Raw genomic sequence first — 17,557 nt, 5'->3', positions numbered from 1 at the left:
GGGCTTTTTTGCACCCCAGACGCTGCCCCAAGAGGCAGGAAATGCCAGGCACTTTCCTTCTCCCTACAGACCTTGTGAGCTCATTCTGGTAAAAGTTTAATGCCTAAAGTCAATTACACTTAAGAATGCTCTGCTGAGCCCCACAGCTCAGTGGCTCTTTTCTCAGAGCCACTGGGGCCTGTAGCTGCTTTCCTGCTCCCTTGATGAGATGCTGAGAAAACTCCCCTGCCCTTCCTCACAGTGCAGCGGGGGCCTGAGCTCTGCTTTGCCACCAACTTGCTGTGTGACCTTGAGCAACGCCCATGCCCTCTCTGGGCCTCACTTTGACACTAACAAAAAGGAAGGTGAGAGGGTGTGCTCAACTTGCTCACCCTTGCAGCCCCTCATCTCTGGGTGAGAAGAGCAAGAACAGGAGGACACATCAAGATTGGAGGCCTGTAGGGGAATGGTCAGGAGTGGAAATGGCAAAAATCCCCTGAACGGGCTCTGAAGTGGACCCGGCAGTCCCAGCCAAGTCTTGAGGTGACTGTGGCCCCTATGAACAGCTTGGTGACAACCTCATGAGAGTCAGAAGCACCCAGCTAAGGCGCTCCCAGATTCTCATCCTCGAGAAACTATGTGAAATCACAAATGTATATTAAGTTGCAAAATGTTGGGGTAATTTGTGACACAGCAATGGGTAACTAAAGCAACTGCATCCACACGTCTGTAAATAGTCCTTCATTCGTGTTTCCTGAACCACCTGAGGTGGATTCTGCTTTCTGACTAGTACAAGGGCTCAAGGCAGCAGCTACTCCACAACTGGCATGGAAAATATTCAATATCTGATGGCTTTTCTCCCCAAGAACAAAAAACTAACATGGGACTTTTATTTGTTCCAGGACTTGGCTGCTGTGGCTGTACTGATGTGCTCCGTATGAATATCTTCTGACCCATTCATCAGATCGGGGCTTCTGGGGCAGAGCTGCTGTCCTTAGTGAGGGCCTTGGACAGGGCAAGCCTATGGATTGAGGAAGGAATAGGGCCAGGGGAGCGGAGGAGGGCAGCGGGCGGGAAGGGAGAGAAAGGAAGTGAAAGGCAGACAGATAGGGAGCTCAGTGGCAGAATAGAAAATTCAGGTCTGAGTTAGTCCACAAGAAACCAGGAAGACATCTTCCCGGTCTCCACTGGCTCATCAAATGGGATCAAGATGAGAGCCAGAGAGTCCAGTACAGGTAAGAGTCCCTGGACTGGCAATTTTGTGTGGTTAATTTAGAATTATTTCTAGGTGAATTTTCTTCAAGGCGCTAAATCCTGACAGTGTTGGACTCTCAGCCTCACCGCGATGTCTGTCTCTGCAAGCCAGCATGCCAGCATCCTTGGGCCCCTCAGAGAGCTCCAGCCTAGTGAAGACAGCGCCCCCTCCGTGGGCGGGGCACTTTCCTCCCCGCAGTCAGCCGGCAGCCTCATATTACTGCGCGGGGGTGGGCCCCCCCACCTCTGTACAGCTGAGCAGCCTCGGGGCGCCCTCTGTGAGTCATTTCCTGTTATTCTCCTCGGAGAAGTCCTGCCATTCTTTAAAGCAAGATTTGACATTTTTGCAGGACTAACTTCTGGGGCCTTTTGGTCAAGAAAAGAAGCAGGGATACTTTCTTTTATATATACAAAGCCATTAATTGGCTTCTTTATAAAATTAGACTCCATTATAAGCTCAATCGGAGTGGGAGCACAGCTTTATTTAGTCCAAAACATCAAACAGTCTTAAAGGATTCTTTTAAATAACGAAGTGCTCAGGGGCAAGAAGACTGGTGAGGTAGGCTCCGCCGCCTTCTCCTGCTGAAAGCCGGCAGCATTGACTCCGTGGTGCACTCGCTGTTCAGCTGTGCATCTCAGGTGTGCCCACCTCTGCCCTGGAGAGGGAGAAGGGCAGGAGGGAGGTGTGGTCCAGAGCCATCACCGGAGCGCTGCCTGCAGCTGCGCTTCTGGCTCCAGGTACCCATCCAGCTCCAGAGGAGAAGTGCCTGATGAGGAAGCCCCAAGTCTGATCCCGGCTCCAGACCTAGCCCAGGCACCCACAGTACCAGCCGCGTGGCTCTCCACCCTGTGCTCTGCCAGTCACTGATCTTTCAAAGGGAGTTTATCTCCCCTCAGCCCAACCCAAGAAACTCCAGGAATCAGTGGTCTCCCATCATCCACATCACAGACTGGGAACCTGGGACCAGTTGCCTAAATGACTTTGATTTCTCATTTCAGAGCACACAGAGCATCTAGTGCAGGGTTTCTCAAACTTTAGCGTACAGATGCATCACCTGGGGAGGTTGCCAAAATGCAGACTCTTTTCAGTCACTCTGGGTTTGGGGAGACTGCTGAGCTTCTGCATTTCTTCCAGGGTGATGCTGATGCTGTTGATGAAGACCATACTTTGTGGAGCAAGGGTCTGGTGCAAACCCTTCCTCTAAACGGTTGGGAAGACCGAGGCCAGAGAGGGAGAGTGACTTTCCCGAGATACTTCATCAGGCTGGAGGAAGGGTCTCAGGTGAGCACACCTGTCTCCTGTCACCTGGCCTCCCTTGTGATTCAGTCCCACGGCTCTAGAGGGAAGTGCTTCTGAAACTTTAATGCACCTGAATCACCTGCAGCCTGGTTAAAATACAGATTCAGTAGGGCTGCAGGGGGACTGAGAATTTTCATTTCTAGCAAGCTCCCAGGTATGCCAGTACTGCTGGTTCTTAGTGGTGAGGCCATGGACATCATAGTTTATGAGGTGCTATTACATGCATTAGCTCCTCTGAGGCTCACAGCAGCTATGGGACATGGTCAAGCCAAAGGTATTTATTCTCCCCCAATATAGGTGCTTTCCTACCTGAGGCCAGCCCAGAGACGGGCTGTGCTATTGAGGCTGCTGCCGGAAAGAATTTAAGAGCAGGGCCAGGCTCACCTCAGGTTTCTGATGGTCAAGCCACTTACAGCTTAGTCTCTGTGAAAGTGTGCCCCAGGGCTATCCTTAACTACTGGGACTGAAGTAGCCAAGGCAAAGTAAAGTTGTGGCAGAGGTGGTGAGGGGCTTACCCAATATCCACTCTCCTCTTTCGTTAGTAAAAGAAATCTGATTTTATTAGAGGTGTCAAAGTGCCTACCTTAAAAAAAATACGGTTTTAAGTGCCCACCTTAAAAAATACAGTTTTAATTCTACCTTGAACCTAGGCGTAGACTTGCTCTAAGTTCTGACCAATGAGTTATAGGGACATTGCTGAATGAGGCTTCTAGATAAGCTCCTTAAAAGAGGGGGCTAAATCAGTTGATATATGCCTTTTTATCCTTTACCACCTCCTCCTCCTACCTGCCTGGAATACAGATGTGATGGTGGGGCTTCAATAGCCATATTGTGACCATGAGGCGAACTAAGGAATAGAAGCCACATCCTCAGGATGGCAGAGGAGAAAGATAGAAAGAGTGTGAGACCTGAGGGGATCATGGCTCTGCTGCACTAGCTCTGAACCACCTACTTCTGCACATCACATTACGTCAGAGAAAAAGAGATGAAGATTCTTTAAGCCAATCTTTAGTGAGTCTCTGTTTCAAGTGATTGTGGGGAATTTCTAACTGATACAATGGTTCTGTCATCAACTTTGAAGGGTGACACAACATTTCCTATGTATTCCATTCCCAGAATGAAATAATAGAATTTAAACTGAATTTAAAATGACCAGAAATAGATAAATTTGAACCAGAGAGGGTACCACTGGGTCTGTGAGTGCAGTCTGCTTCCAGCCCTGTGCCATCCTCATTGCAAGGACTCTGCTGCTCTCTCTGGGCCAGAAACATGGCAGACAATGGCAGCTGCATGGGTCTCACATCCATGCTACCCAATAGTAGCGGAGTGACCTTGGACCCAGTCCTCAGTCTCTCTGAGCTTTAATCATTTTAAAAATGAAGACAATAATGACCATACCTATTTCATGAGGCAATTATGATCCTTAAGTGAGATATGGCTCAATTAGTATTAACATTGCTATGTATTAAGTATTTATTGATGTATATTGTTAGATTTTGAAGGGTTTGGATGGGGATACAAAGATGTCAAAAGAGTAGTCCGGTTCCCTCAAGGAATCCCCAATCTCATTCCTTTACTCTTCATTCCTTGACTCTTGTTGCCTGTCTTTTGATTGTTAGGAAATCATTTGGATGCTGCCGAAGAAACAGCTCTGCATCCTGGGACCCAGCCCCACAAGCCTCTGGATGGACATTCTCCTGAGCGTCCATTTCCCAGGGTCCCTAGGGACTCTGCAAGGTGAGTTCTGAATGGGTTTCTCTAGTGCCCTGGACAGTGCAGAGGTCTTTAAGAAACTGGTCACCTCAGTGTCTTGCCTGGCCTTTCCATTTTGTCTTAGAAAAGTTTGTCCCTAAGTCAGTTTCCTTGGCATTAGAATGAGAAAGATAAAACCACTAGTGACTCAGGGCTGCTGTGAGAGCTCAAGGAGGCTTGTAGGTGAGAGATTGGGTGTGCTGCCCATCACCCGGGGATAGTCAGTGTCCGTCCTCCTTCTGATGAGTCTGCCTGTGGGTCCTGGCCCCACGCAGCCCTCCTCTGCATCTCTCTGGCTGAGGGTCCACCTGCCAGGCCCCCCTGCTGCTGCCCAGAAGGTTGGTCATGGAGAAATGCAGTAGCCCCCATGGTGCTGGGCCTAGAGGAACAGGAAGAAGGGGGAGTCACATGAATAATTACAGCAAACTGACACTTACCCAAGCAAGTGCGTCACTCCCTGGCAAGGCAGTGAGGGCAGCGCTGCCTCTGATGTCTGACTGTCTGAGGCCCATCTGTGCCCACCCCAGCACTGCTCCCCAGAGAAATACCTGCATAAGGGAACCTTTCCTTCCCTCTTTTCCAAGAGCTGCCTCATTCTCCTCCAATGCCTGGTTGGGGCTGTCCCGGCACCAGCCAGGTCAGGAAGAGCTCCCCAGGTACGGGAAGGAGGGAGAGCATGGTTTGGGGGCCAGGACCAGCTTCCTTCCCGTGCTCTCTCTCCACCCTGGTTGTTTAGCTGTGGCCAGAAGGACACATACACACACTTGCTTTTCCCAACCAGGGAGGCTCCCAGGTGATGGCTGAAGGGTTTTGGGGGTGAGTTCAGGGGACGACCCAGAACTTGCTTAGAACATTTCATCAGAGGAACCCGGGAGCCACTCTTGGTCCTCCTGGCCATCCCAGTCCCCCGGATGTCACTCGGCAGCTCCCTTCTCAACCGCAGCTCCACCACCTTTGTCCTCATTTCGTTCTGGGAATTAAGTGCAATAACCATGTAAGCCTCTTGGCATGTAATAAGCAGTGTCAGCTGAATCACTGTTAGTGTTGGTGCTATTCTCCCTGCTCTCACTGTCTGTCATGGCCTCAGCCTTCCTCCTTGGGTCAGAACAGCTCACTGGAGAAGTCAGTGCTGACTGTGTCCCTGCCCAGGGCAGGGTGCACAGCTGCCGGGTCTCAAAGAAATGCATGAAAGCGCTCCCCACTTTCCTAATGGCTCATGGACAAGACCTCAGTCAAGCACTGTAGTTTTAATGCTGTTGAGGGAGGGGTCTCTGGATCTTCTCCCCCGACACTGCATCTGGTGGCCACCCATTCCCATTCTGAGCTCGATGGTGAGGGCTGGATGCTGTGGTCCATGCTTATCATTTAAGGGGGGAGGACGTGTGAAGCTGCCCACTGGCAGGGCACCAGAGCTCTGGGCTGGGCTTTTTGCCCGTGTCCAGGGAGAACAGGCCTCCCAATGCTGACAGGGGTTACCTCGGTGTCTGAGAGTGTGTGCACATATGTATGCGTGTGTACGTATGTTTCCCTAGGGCTTCTAAATCTACCACACATTTTCTGATGAAGTACATGGTAATTTTATGGTTAGTAGAACCAAGTAAATTATAAGATATAGTTGGAGCAGAGGAACCAGGCCCACATCAGATGAGAATGAAAAGAGCAGGGCCAGTGTGGGAGTCATGGGTGTGGGGGATCTGTTCCTGCCCTGGAACTGGCCTGCTGTGTGACCTTAGGCAAGTACCTTCCCCTCTCTGGGCCTTTGCCAGTCTTGGCCCATCTCACTGAACATCCTCCACCATCCTCGGCCAGGTATCCAGGCTCCACTTCCCTTCCACAGGAGTGGCACCCACTGTGGACTGGTTTGTGTTCCCCGAAATTCATAGTTTGAAACCCTAACTCCCAATGTGGCTGTATTTGGAGATAGAAGATAATTAAGAAGATAACCAAAGTTACATGAAGTCATAAGGATGAGGCCCTAACCTGAGACTACTGGACTTCTTATAAGAAGAAGGAGAGACACCAGAGATCACAAGTGCACAGAAGAAAGGCCGGGTGAGAACACTGCGGGAAGGTGGCTGTTGACAGCCAGCAGGTGAGCTCTCACCAGAAACCCAACCCTGCCAGGCTTGATCTGGAGCTTCCCAACCTCCAGAACTGTGAGAAAATAAACTTCTGTTGTTTAAGCCACCCAGCCTGTGGTATTTTGTCATGACAGCCCACGCTAATACAGTATCCAAAGTCTAATGCTTGACACGCTGCATCAGAATCATCCAGAGTACTTGTGAAAAATGCAGATTCTTGGAATCAACTGCAAACCTAAAAAAAAAGAAGAAGAAGAAGAAATCTCTAGAAATAGGGCTCTGGACTATACATTTTAGGATCACCCCTGGCAATTTTGACAGGGGCTGCTGGACAGGATACTCCTGTGAATGACATTTGGCTGCCCCTCTGCTGGTCCATTGCTGGGTCTCCATCCATCCTCGCTCTCTACCCTCCCCATCCAGAGGAGCCCAGATACAGTCCTGCCCCTTCCAGGAAAGCTCCAGCCTGTCCAGCCTGCCGTGACCCCCACTCCAGTGAAATCCTTCAATGAATTTTCTGCTCTGAGTGCCATGAAGCATACCCTAGGGAGATCTGAGATGGTTTGTCATGTTCCAGTCATTTCTGACCAGTGAGAGGGGTTGTGGGCCAGGATACACCTTTCTCCTTTGCATTAACAGCTGTTTCTCAACAGACACAGTTCCCACCCATCTGCCAGCTGCCCTTCTTCAGCTCAGCTCTAGCTCTGCTGTTTTATTGGCCACAGATGCAGACAGGTTGTTCTAGAGTTACATGTGACAAGTGCATGAACCTTCAGAGCCAAAACTGTGAGTTTGTTGAGGGAGAGGTCATCTGGGTGCCTCCCCTGGAACGCCAGCTCCATGCACAACTCCTGATACAGACAGACTCGGTCCCAGCTGGTTCACCACCCCAGCCTTGCTGACCAGCACCTGTCTTCATCTTTCTCCCAGTGGTTGGGTCACAGGTCAGAAGGGCACCATCTCTGGCCTGGGAGAGTAGGTATCTCACTGCCCCTCACAGGAAACTGTCCCCCAAGAGAACAGATTCTAACCTGTCCCCGACCCAATTCTAATCTTATTCTGACTATTGAAGTAATTTCTTTTCACTGTAGAAAACCTGGAAAGCACAGGAAATTAACTGCATTATTAAAAGTACATTTTCAGAAACCTCCTCCACCAATGCAACTTCATTCATTCAATCATTCATTCAGCAAATACTTGAGCTAACAGTTCTTTCCCCAAATAAGCATTAGAGAGGGAGAAAATGAAGGTCACAGAGCAATTCTCTTTCTGCATGGAATCACTAACATCATTTTTGATTTAAGATATGTAGTTCATTTCAATTAAATATATATTATACTGAAATGCTCCTTGGACTCATATTTCATCTTGGATTGAAATATCCATTAACATCCATTCTGTATTTCCTTTGTTCATTTAGATTAAGTTATGTTCAGAGCTCCTGATTCTCCAGGGCCTGGCATAGCTCTTAGAGCACACCCTGCTTCTTCCAGCCGAGCTCTGAGTTTTTCCTCCAGCCGAGGGCTAAGAGGTTTGAGATCCCAAATGTTTTCTCTTCTTATAAGAATTTCTTCGGCCAACTTCTACTGAATCCACATCAGGCAATGCATTCTCCTCTGAACAGTGTTTTGTAAAGTGAAATGCCATTGTCTCAAGCTGGTGCCTTCTGATTTCACTGCCATCGCTGATTTAGGCATCTTTTCTTCTACCTATTTTTTTTCTCTTACTTTGAAATTATGAAAGTAGTTATCAATTATGACTCTAAAACAATTGTCATTTTAATGAATGTGCATCTATTTCAGAGATAATGTGAGCAACAGTGCACTTCTCCTGCCAGCACCGCCCCCATCCAATCCTATTGTAGCAAGGAACTTGGGGTACAAAATAAAATCACACCTCCTTTAGTATTCAAATTCATATAACTCCAAGCTCTGTTCTGTTCCCTGTGAGGGTGTCTTTCTTCCCCAGTGCCACTGGCTCATGCAAAGTTCAAGAATCTCAGTGGTGAGTTCACTGCACTTAGTTCATCTGGCCAACTTGGAACCCCAGGGGAAAAGTCATGGTATCAATCCATTTCCTCCCAGATGACTCCTAGACCCTATGCAAATTGTCCCTCTTTCATCCCAGCCACCTTCCTGTCTCAGGAGTTTTGGTGGGACGTGGTTCAATGAATCACAGGCCTGCAGAACCCCAGACCTCCCAAACAAATATCCTGTTATACCTTCCCATAGAGCAATGGGCATTCCAGGTCCTGAAGGGCATCCTTAGTGCCTACGCCTTATCCCCTTGGGTCTCAGCTAAGCTCCAGGATTTAATCTTGGCTTTAGCACTTATTAGCTGTGTAACCTCTGGGACTACCTCTCTGATATCCAGGCTTATTATCTGTAAAGTCTGCACAAAAAGCATATTGAAAATGGCAGCCACTCCCAGTCATAGCTCCTGGAGCAAGAGGGTCATTTCTCTCCTGCCTGAGTCAACAGCGTCCAGCCCTCGGGAGAGGGGCCCTGCTTGGGAAGCCGATCTCAGAGTCTCAGAAAGCCGGATGCTGGGGAGGAGGGGCCCGTGGAAACCACCAAACCAGTGCTCCTCACAGCAAGGGTGGGGCCTGCGCTTGTTAGGAACAGAGAACATGACCCACCCCCGACCTCCCCACCAGAGTCAGAACCGATGGGGTGGAGCCCAGGAATCTAGTTGAACATGCCCTCCAGGTGATTCTAATGTACACTGAGATTTGAGAACCACACTCTAAACCATCCCATCTCATCTTTCCCCTACTGTCACCTCCCTGGCCATTTTACACCAAGGAACCCCGAGACTCAGCCACAGGAGACCAGGTGTCCTGAGTAGTCCCCAGTGGGGTGCCATTCAGCACTGTCTTCTAAACCTGCTCTTAGACCCCCTGTAATGGTCACCAAGCCAGCTCATCTAAACTGCCCTTTGCCCACAACTCCAACTCCCCCTCTCAAGATTCCGCTTCCGAAGCTCGCCTTGCCATGGCTTCCGGAACAACCAGGCCCCACATCCCAGTGGCTCTGCATGACTCTCCTCTCCTTCCTGCTGTAGCCCACAAGACTACATCCTTCTCTAGTCCTGACCCCTTTACCTGAACCCTCTCTCAATCCCCTCAACACCACGGTTGAGCAGACAGACTAGTTAGATTCAAGTCCTGTCCCGCAATGGCTGTGTGGCTCAGGCGAGTGACTTAATGCATTTGAGGCTCTATTTACCCCTCTATGAAATGGAGGCGACAGCCTCTGTCTCTCAGGGCTGTCGTGAGAGTGAGATGATGTCCGGGCATAAGCCCTCGCCTGTACTGGCTGCTCAGTAAATGGGGGTGACCATCTTGCTAAGGAATTAGCTGTCAGGAGGTGGAGAAGGAGGAACAGAGTCCACCTCACGGACGGTGCTTACAAGGGAAGAGAAGGGGAGGCAGGCACTGGAGGAAGGTTACCAAGTGAATTACATTTCAGGTCCTCAGTGCTTGGCTCCCCACTCCTCCTCCACTTTGACTGACTGGAATTCTGCTTCTAAACCCGACAAGTGCGTTTCTCAGTGAGGGTATCTTTTTTTTTATGTGCCACTGCTCCATTCCCGAGGCCCCAAGGACAGTCCCAGGCCCTAGCCATGGATGCTTGAGTAGGCAGTAGGTGGCTGGGGAAGGCGTGCTGTAAGTCTAACCCTGGTACCTGGGGCTCCTGGCAGGTAGCGACACCTCGTGGACTGGCCTGCACTTGCATGACTGTCACATCGTCGTCCCTCAGTCTTCCAGCGCAGTTGTGGGAGCTGCAATGAAGAAGGAGGCCATTCCACCTGGAGGTGAGACACCCTGCACAGGGGCCAGACTCTGCCACTTAGGTTCTGGGGACCTGGTCATTTACTTCACCTCTCTGACGTTTGCAACCTCCTTTTCAAAGTGGGATAATAGGTGTGCCTATCTCATAGGATGAAACGAGATGATATAAGTAGAGTGTGAAGGCCTGGAGTCTGCACACATGTCATAGGCACTCAGTAATGATAGTTATTTTTGCTGTTACTATCATCTCCCTGACTTGGGAGGCACCAAGCCTAAGAGGACTTTCCAGACCTCCTACTCCAGACCCATCAATTTCCAACTGGGAGAGCTGCCCAGGACGAAGTTGTAGATGTGGGCGAGGTATGAACTGTGCACAAGTCCCCTGCACTGAGGACCCACCGCCCAGCTCTGGCAGTGCTGGAGGCGGAGGCAGCTCCCAGCTCTTGGGACAACCTCAGCGGCAGGCAGCTGCCTCCAGGTCCTGCTCTTCTGGGGATGGCCCACCTCTAGCGACCCACTAAGGGGGGGCTGTAAAAACCTGGCCACCTGCCTGATGTAGGACACCTCTGATGTGCATCTGAGTTCCAGAGCTGCCCATGGGTCAATCACAGCTGACCTTTCCTCCTGCCCAATCCTGCCACCGCCCCTTCCTCACAGGTGCTGACCCAGGGCTCTCCTCTGTAGGCTGACCTCTCTCCCTGAGAGTCTTCCTGACCTGTGGCAGGAGGTGGGCGAGGCATCTGTCAGCTGACGGCCACATCTCCCGGCTCCTGGTTCCTGCCATCTCCACGTGAAGGTACAGAATTGACGCCTTTGGCCACACCTGGTGGGTAGGAGGCCCCTGATTCTGAAAGATTAGTCACCAGCCTCTGTGATGTCACCAGAATTTCTGCAGCCACCTCACTGTCCTCCCCGCTGCTAATCTCCTCCTCCTTAAATCGGTCCCTTCACAGCATCCTTGGTGACCTTTCTAAGTCCCGCCATGTTGCTTTCCTGTGTAAAATGACTCCTCTTTCCCTGTAAGACACAGCCCGAGCTGGGCTCAGTGTGGGGCTCCTGCCCATCCCCCAGCCATGCAGCCCCCTCTCAACTCTTTCCCCAACACCTGGAACTTTGGTATTTCATACAGCATATTCTTTCCTCTTACGTTTTTGCAGGAGCCCCTCCCTCTGTTTGGAATGCCTCCTGCTCCCCTTCTGAAATGTTTCCCAGAGTTGAGCAATCCCTCCAGTTTCTTGTTCTTAGTCCCACATTGCTGGCCCCCGATGCACTGTCATTGCCAGCTTGATGGACTGTCTTGCTCGCTCCCCTTAAGGGTGGGGACTGTGCCTCAAGTCATCTTGGTGTCCCCAGGCCCTGGCACAGAGGGAATGCCCTGTACATGACACATCCCCACAGGGCCAAGTTCTTAAATCCACCTTCGGCTGAGGGGCGGTTTAAAGGACTAAGGCATCTGAAACTCAATCTTTCTTCCAAAGTCTCTGGGCTCCAGAGGAGCTGCCTGAATGGCAGGGCAGTTCTGATCTAGGGATCTGACTTCAGGCAGCGTGTGCCCACCGCCGTGCCCATGGGAACCGTGTCAGGCAAAGCTCCAGCTCAGAATGAACAGCCTGCCTCGGGCCTGAACCTGGTGGGAGCCGACGTGGGCACAGGACTGGCTCGGGTCACCCGCAGCCCCCACCTCAGGGGGCCAGAGAGGGGCTGCAGCTGTAGGGACCAGGTGGGCAGGTTGCCGTGGAAACCAAGCTGCTCTTCTTTCCCTGGTGCTTGGAGTTCTGACAGGAAGGCCAGTCTCCACAGAGCGCCCTCACCCCTGGGCTCCTCCTCACCCTCTCAGTCTGTGTCCAGGGCACATCACGGGCTGGGGCTCGGAGGAGAACGGAGAGCAGAGGGACCAAGAAAGTGGCAATGACTCTCTCCCACTGCCATGATTCCTGGGGATGGTTACTGCCTGAAAGAATTGGCTTGTCCAAGGAGCAGTAACAGAAGGAGGCAAGAATCACATCTGGGGAACCTGTGGTGTCAAGAGCCTTAGAGTGGGAGACCTTGTGTTCTCATCCTTGTCCTCATACTGCAGAGCTGGGGGTCAACCTCTCCATGCCCAGTCTCCCCACATATAAAACAAGGGCCATTTGATCCACCAGATATCCATCAAGTATCATTATTGAAAGTAAAGTATAAGCTACAAAGCCCTCGACCATGTAAGGAATTGGTGCAATAGCAGGCTAAAAACGTCATCAGTATTCAAAACAATTAGATAAATGAAAGCATGACAACTTGCTAATGGATTAAAAGGAGGAATTCCTTTATTCCTTCGATTAGCCTGAGCTCAGTACCTCTCTGTCCAGACAGGCATGGTGCTGGGGGCTGGAGACCCAGGATAAGTCCTGGACCCTGCCCTGGAGGGACTCCCAGGCTCACAGAAAGGGTTTTTGTTGACCTACTTTGTGGCCAGCACTGTGAAGCGTGCCAGAAGAGACAGTCACACTTTTCTCAAGGAGCACAAATAAAACTTCGTAGGGCGATGAACACAAGATATATGAAATACAGAAGGAAGGTAGTAACTTACTGGGGAAGAAGACCTCCTTGGGTGTCTGCTGAGGAAAGGAGGGTTCCTGGGATGGAATGGATATTGAGTTAGAGGGGGTGAAAAATAATTCTCTGGTTGTCTAGAGCAAAAGAAATCTTTGCAAAATATGTTACTTTCTGGAAAATAATTCTCCTTTAATACACTAAAAGTGAGCACCCAGGTCCAACGTGTGTGTGTGTGGGGAGGTTTCCCTCACATTCAACAAGCAAGTCTGGTTTGACACCCAACAAGCTGGGTGTCTCACAATTCAACTCAATTCTGACACCATCTACGCAGAGATAGCATCAGATTCCACATGCTAAGGGCTCAGACCTGCAAGACTGCTCTCCCCTTTAGATGCCGATTGCAAGCCCAGGTTGTCACTTGCCCTTCTGACCAACTGGCTATAGAGCAGGGGTTCCCACCACCCTCTCCTTGGGTTGGATTAATTTGCTAGAATGGCTCACAGAACTCAGGGAACCCATTTGCTCATGAGATCACAGGTTTATTATGAAAGGATATAACTCAGGAACAGCCAGATGGAAGAGATACCCAAGGCAGGGTATGGGGAAGGGGCACGGAGATTCCATGCCCTCTCCCAGCCCCACTCTCCCAAATCTCCATGTGTTCACCAACAAAGAAGCTCTCCAAACCCACCCCATCCTTTTGGATTTTTATGGAGGCTTCATTACAGAGGCACTGTTGATTAAGTCATTGGCCACTGGGGACTGATTCAATCTCCAGCCTGCTTCCCTCCCCACAGGTTAAGGGGTGAGATCAAAAGTTCCAGTCCTCTGATACATAGATGGTTCTCCCTGCAACCAGCCGCAGCCTTAGGTGCACTCCAAAAGTCACCTCATTAACATAGCAAGAGACACCTTTATGGCTCTCATCACTTAGTAAATTTCAAGGGTTTCAGGAGCTCTGTGCCAGAAACAGGGAGATGAAGATCAAATATATATTTCTATTATAAATCACATCACATACATGCACTGCAATGTTCAAAGCAGCACTGTTTACAATAGCCAAGACATGGAAACAACCTAAATGTCCATCGGCAGATAAATGGATAAAGAAGACATGGTGTATATATACTATGGAATATTAGCCATAAAAAAGAAGGAAATAATTCTATTTGCAGCAACATGGGTGCAACTATTAAGTGAAGTAAGTCAGACAGAGAAAGACAAATACCATATTATATCACTTATATGTGGAATCTAAAAAAATGACACAAATGAACTTAGTAACAAAACAGAAACAGACTCACAGGCATAGAAAACAAACTTATGGTTAACAAAGGGGAAAGGTGGGGTGGGGGGAGAAACTAGGAATTTGGGATTAACATATACACACTACCATATATGAAATAGGTAAACAACAAGGACCTACTGTGTAGCACAGGGGACTATACTCAATATCTTGTAATAACCTAAAATGGAAAAGAATCTGAAAAAGAATATATATATATATGTATAATGGAATCACTTTGCTGTGCACTTGAAACTAACACAACATTGTAAATTAACTATACTTCAATTTAAAAAATTTTAAAATCACATAACATAATGCATTCACTAATTTCTTAGCTTCTTATTTTCTGCGCCCCCCTCCCCCCAATTTAGAATGTAAGCTCCATGGGAGCCGAACTTCATCTTTTCATTTCTATAAGCTTAGCACTCAACAAAGACACATCATAGGTTCTTTTGAAGCACTAGTAAAATAAGTAAATACAGAATGAGGGCAGATAGGTATTGAACAAATGACTTGAAGAAATGCTTTATATTCTCAGTGATATAAATTGGTCACAGAGTAAAATCCTGTCATCAGGCCTTAAGCGTGGCCCAAAAAGTTCTGTCATGTAGAATGTGTGTTGCATTATAACGTCTCACCAAGTGACCAGGGTAAGCCAGCCGCCAAGGAGGGGAGCCAATCACTGATCGCTGTCTGTCTGAATTTGTATTTTCATGGGATACGTCCTCACAAGGCACATTATCGTGGTCATTTTCAGAATTATGTGTTCGATGTCTGTCTCCCCATTAGACTGTGCGCCCTTGGCACTTAGTTGGTACTCAATAAATATGTGTTGAGTGAATGAAAAACTTCATATGAAGGTATAACATGAGTTTGGTTTGGAGAGTCAGGGAATGTATTCTCAAGTGAGTAATATTCAGTCTGAGGAAGAAGGATCACTAGAAATGAGTAAATGAAGGGAAGGGGAGGAAATATATAAGAAAATAAGAAAGAACATCTGCAGAGTCTCCGAGTTGGAAGACAGTGTGGTGTGTTCAAGCATCTGTTAAGTGGCCCAGTATCACTGGGGCATGGAAATGGGGGTGAGGTGGGGGATTGTCACCCTGAGGCTAAGAGATCATGAGAGCTCACGAGCTACTTCTAGTATCTGGGACTTCCTTGTAACAGCGATGGGCAGACAAGGGGTTTTTGGCAGAGGTGTTTTCTGATCAGATTCTATTATAAAGAACATCCCAGGTGCTGTGTGGAGAGTGTGTTGGAGAGTGGTGGAGTGGCAGTGGGAAAAACGAGGTGCAGAGAAATTGGATGACTTGTCCAAGGACACAAACGTACCAGCAGCAGAGCCCACCTTCCCTCATATCAACCCAGAGCTGTTTCCCCAGACGATGCCGCTTCTGAGAATTCTGAAGCCCGGGCTATCAGCTGGGAGGAGGAAAGAAAGGGGGAAAAGGGTGATTTCTAAAAGCAGAGAGCAGCCCTTTTCTTGCGGTGCAGATTCTGTCACGTGGTGATAATGGTGCTCAGTCCTGAATGAAAGGACTCCCTGCTCCCAGCCAGCACTCCCAGCCACTCCCTCTTACTCACCAGAGCAGGACTTGCAAAACAGAGATCCTGGGAGATGGAGCCCTAACCATGGTCCTCAAATATTGGCTGTACCGTGTTTGTTGTAGAAAAAAATTTTAATACAAAGAGAGTTTAAAAAAAAAAAAGGAAAAAAGAAAAATTACTTATAATTCTACAGTATACATACAAACACATAAACTTTTGGTGTCTTACCTCCCAGACAGTATTCTCTGCAGATAGCTAGAATAGTTTTATATTTTCATAAAATATAACAGCCTGTTTTAATGCCTTTGTATGAACATGTTTTAAAATGTAAAAAAAATTTTTATTGAGGTATAGTTGATGTACGGTGTACAGTATAGTGATTCACAATTTTTAAAGTTATACTCCATTTATAGTTATTATAAAATGTTGGCTATATTCCCTGTGTTGTGCATTATATCCTTGTAACTTATTTTATACAAATAGTTTGTACTTCTAATCCTTTACCCCTATATTGCCCCTCTCTCCTTCCCTCTTCCCACTGGTAGCTACTCTATATCTTTGAGTCCGCTTCTTAAAAACTTTTTGTCATAGAGATTCAAGCATACACCAAACTGGAGAGAATAGTGTACTAAATTCTTACCTACCCCAATTCCACAATTATCTACTCATGGTCAATCTTGTTTCATCTTCACCCTTCCCCTCTTGGGTTCTTTTGCAGTAAATCCCAGACATTTATGGGTCGAATGACATCATGTCATTCGACCCATAAATACTTTGGAAGTTTCATCTTTTGAGGCAGTTCAGGCAGTTCAGATGCCGTTGCCTGGGTGGACCACAGGAGAAGCATCTTGAAGAGGTTGCCAGGGGCAGAAGAAGTGCCATCCTCCTTCCCTACACCCACGGAGCTGTTGTGATGCCCAAACCCTCTAGCTTCCAGCCTTTCTACAAGCTATGCCTTAGAGCAGGGGTGTCGGCCTTTCTTGGACTGTCCCTTTGAAAGTTTTGGTTCCTGCAGGGAGGAGACCAGCACTTCATAAGAACTGAATCCGGACCTGAAAAAGCTGTTTTTTGTTTGATTTGGGAAATTTTGTGTAAATGAAGTTATAATGCAATAAAACATCCAGCCAGTTTCTTGCAGTATAAACTGGCCTTGAGGAATGACTCCCACGCCAGCCCAGGGTGAACCAGGCAGCCTCAGAGCAGTCGGGGTGGGCTGGGACCCCTCAGCTTCACTCCCCCCTCCCTCTTGGTCCATGGCCATGTGGACAGGTTATTTTCTCCTGCTCTTTTCTTTTACCGAATCTGAGGTCTTAGGCCTTTTTGGTAATTTCATTTCAAACTGTTCTTTCATAAGACCTGATCTATTTCTAAGTATACATGAAGAATGGGAAAATTACTCAAATACATTTTTCAATTAAATATTTTCAAAATACAAAAAATAAAAATTTAAAGTTTTAGTTGGGGAAGGGGAACAAAAAAACATTTTAATAAATGTGAGTGTTTGTTCTGGAGGCAGAATGTAGAGACAAGGAAGACACCCTGTGAATCCGTGCAGCCCTGCTCTCTGGGGTCAACGGTGGGGAGTTGCCTGTCCGGCTGTTCGACGCAGCCTTGCTCCAGCCTGGGCGGCTATTGTGGACGCCAGAGGCACTGTGATCTAAAGTGCAGCTTCTTTGCTTCCTCAGGTTTCAGCATTTCCCATGAGATCGTTTAAAATCACATTTGTTACTTTACCATCTAATCACACATAAGCTTCCCCACCCCCTCCCCACGCCCTGCTTCCATCCAAGGAGAACACTTTCTGGAGCACCAGCAGCCAGGGTGGATCTCGTGATGGGAAAAGGGAATGACACCCAAGAAAGCAGAATTCCTTGCACTTCCCGTTGAACGACAGTGAGGTTCCCAGCAGATAGGCTGAACCACCTCCCTGAGGACAAACAAGTGTAAGTCTTCGCAAAACTGGGGGTCCTGGACTTGCCTCCCCTCCCAGAGTCACTCATAGCCTCCTGGCAGAACAGACGTTGGTC

The 17,557-nt window shown here is 48.5% G+C and overlaps 1 protein-coding gene across 1 annotated transcript in view; it reads left to right on the top strand.

Moving 5' to 3' along the window:
• Positions 1 to 17,557, top strand: part of SCN11A (sodium voltage-gated channel alpha subunit 11) — a 166,074-nt gene that overhangs the window by 140,355 nt on the left and 8,162 nt on the right. Inside the window, exon 32 of the mRNA XM_082348288.1 lies at positions 882 to 17,473. The gene's annotated coding sequence lies outside the window, so the exon portion shown is untranslated. The remainder of the gene's footprint in view (positions 1 to 881; positions 17,474 to 17,557) is intronic.

Source organism: Balaenoptera borealis (assembly GCF_965194805.1).
Source record: "Balaenoptera borealis genome assembly, chromosome: 12".
NCBI classification, from domain to species: Eukaryota; Metazoa; Chordata; class Mammalia; order Artiodactyla; family Balaenopteridae; genus Balaenoptera; species Balaenoptera borealis.
This window is presented reverse-complemented; position numbering and strand designations above follow the sequence as displayed.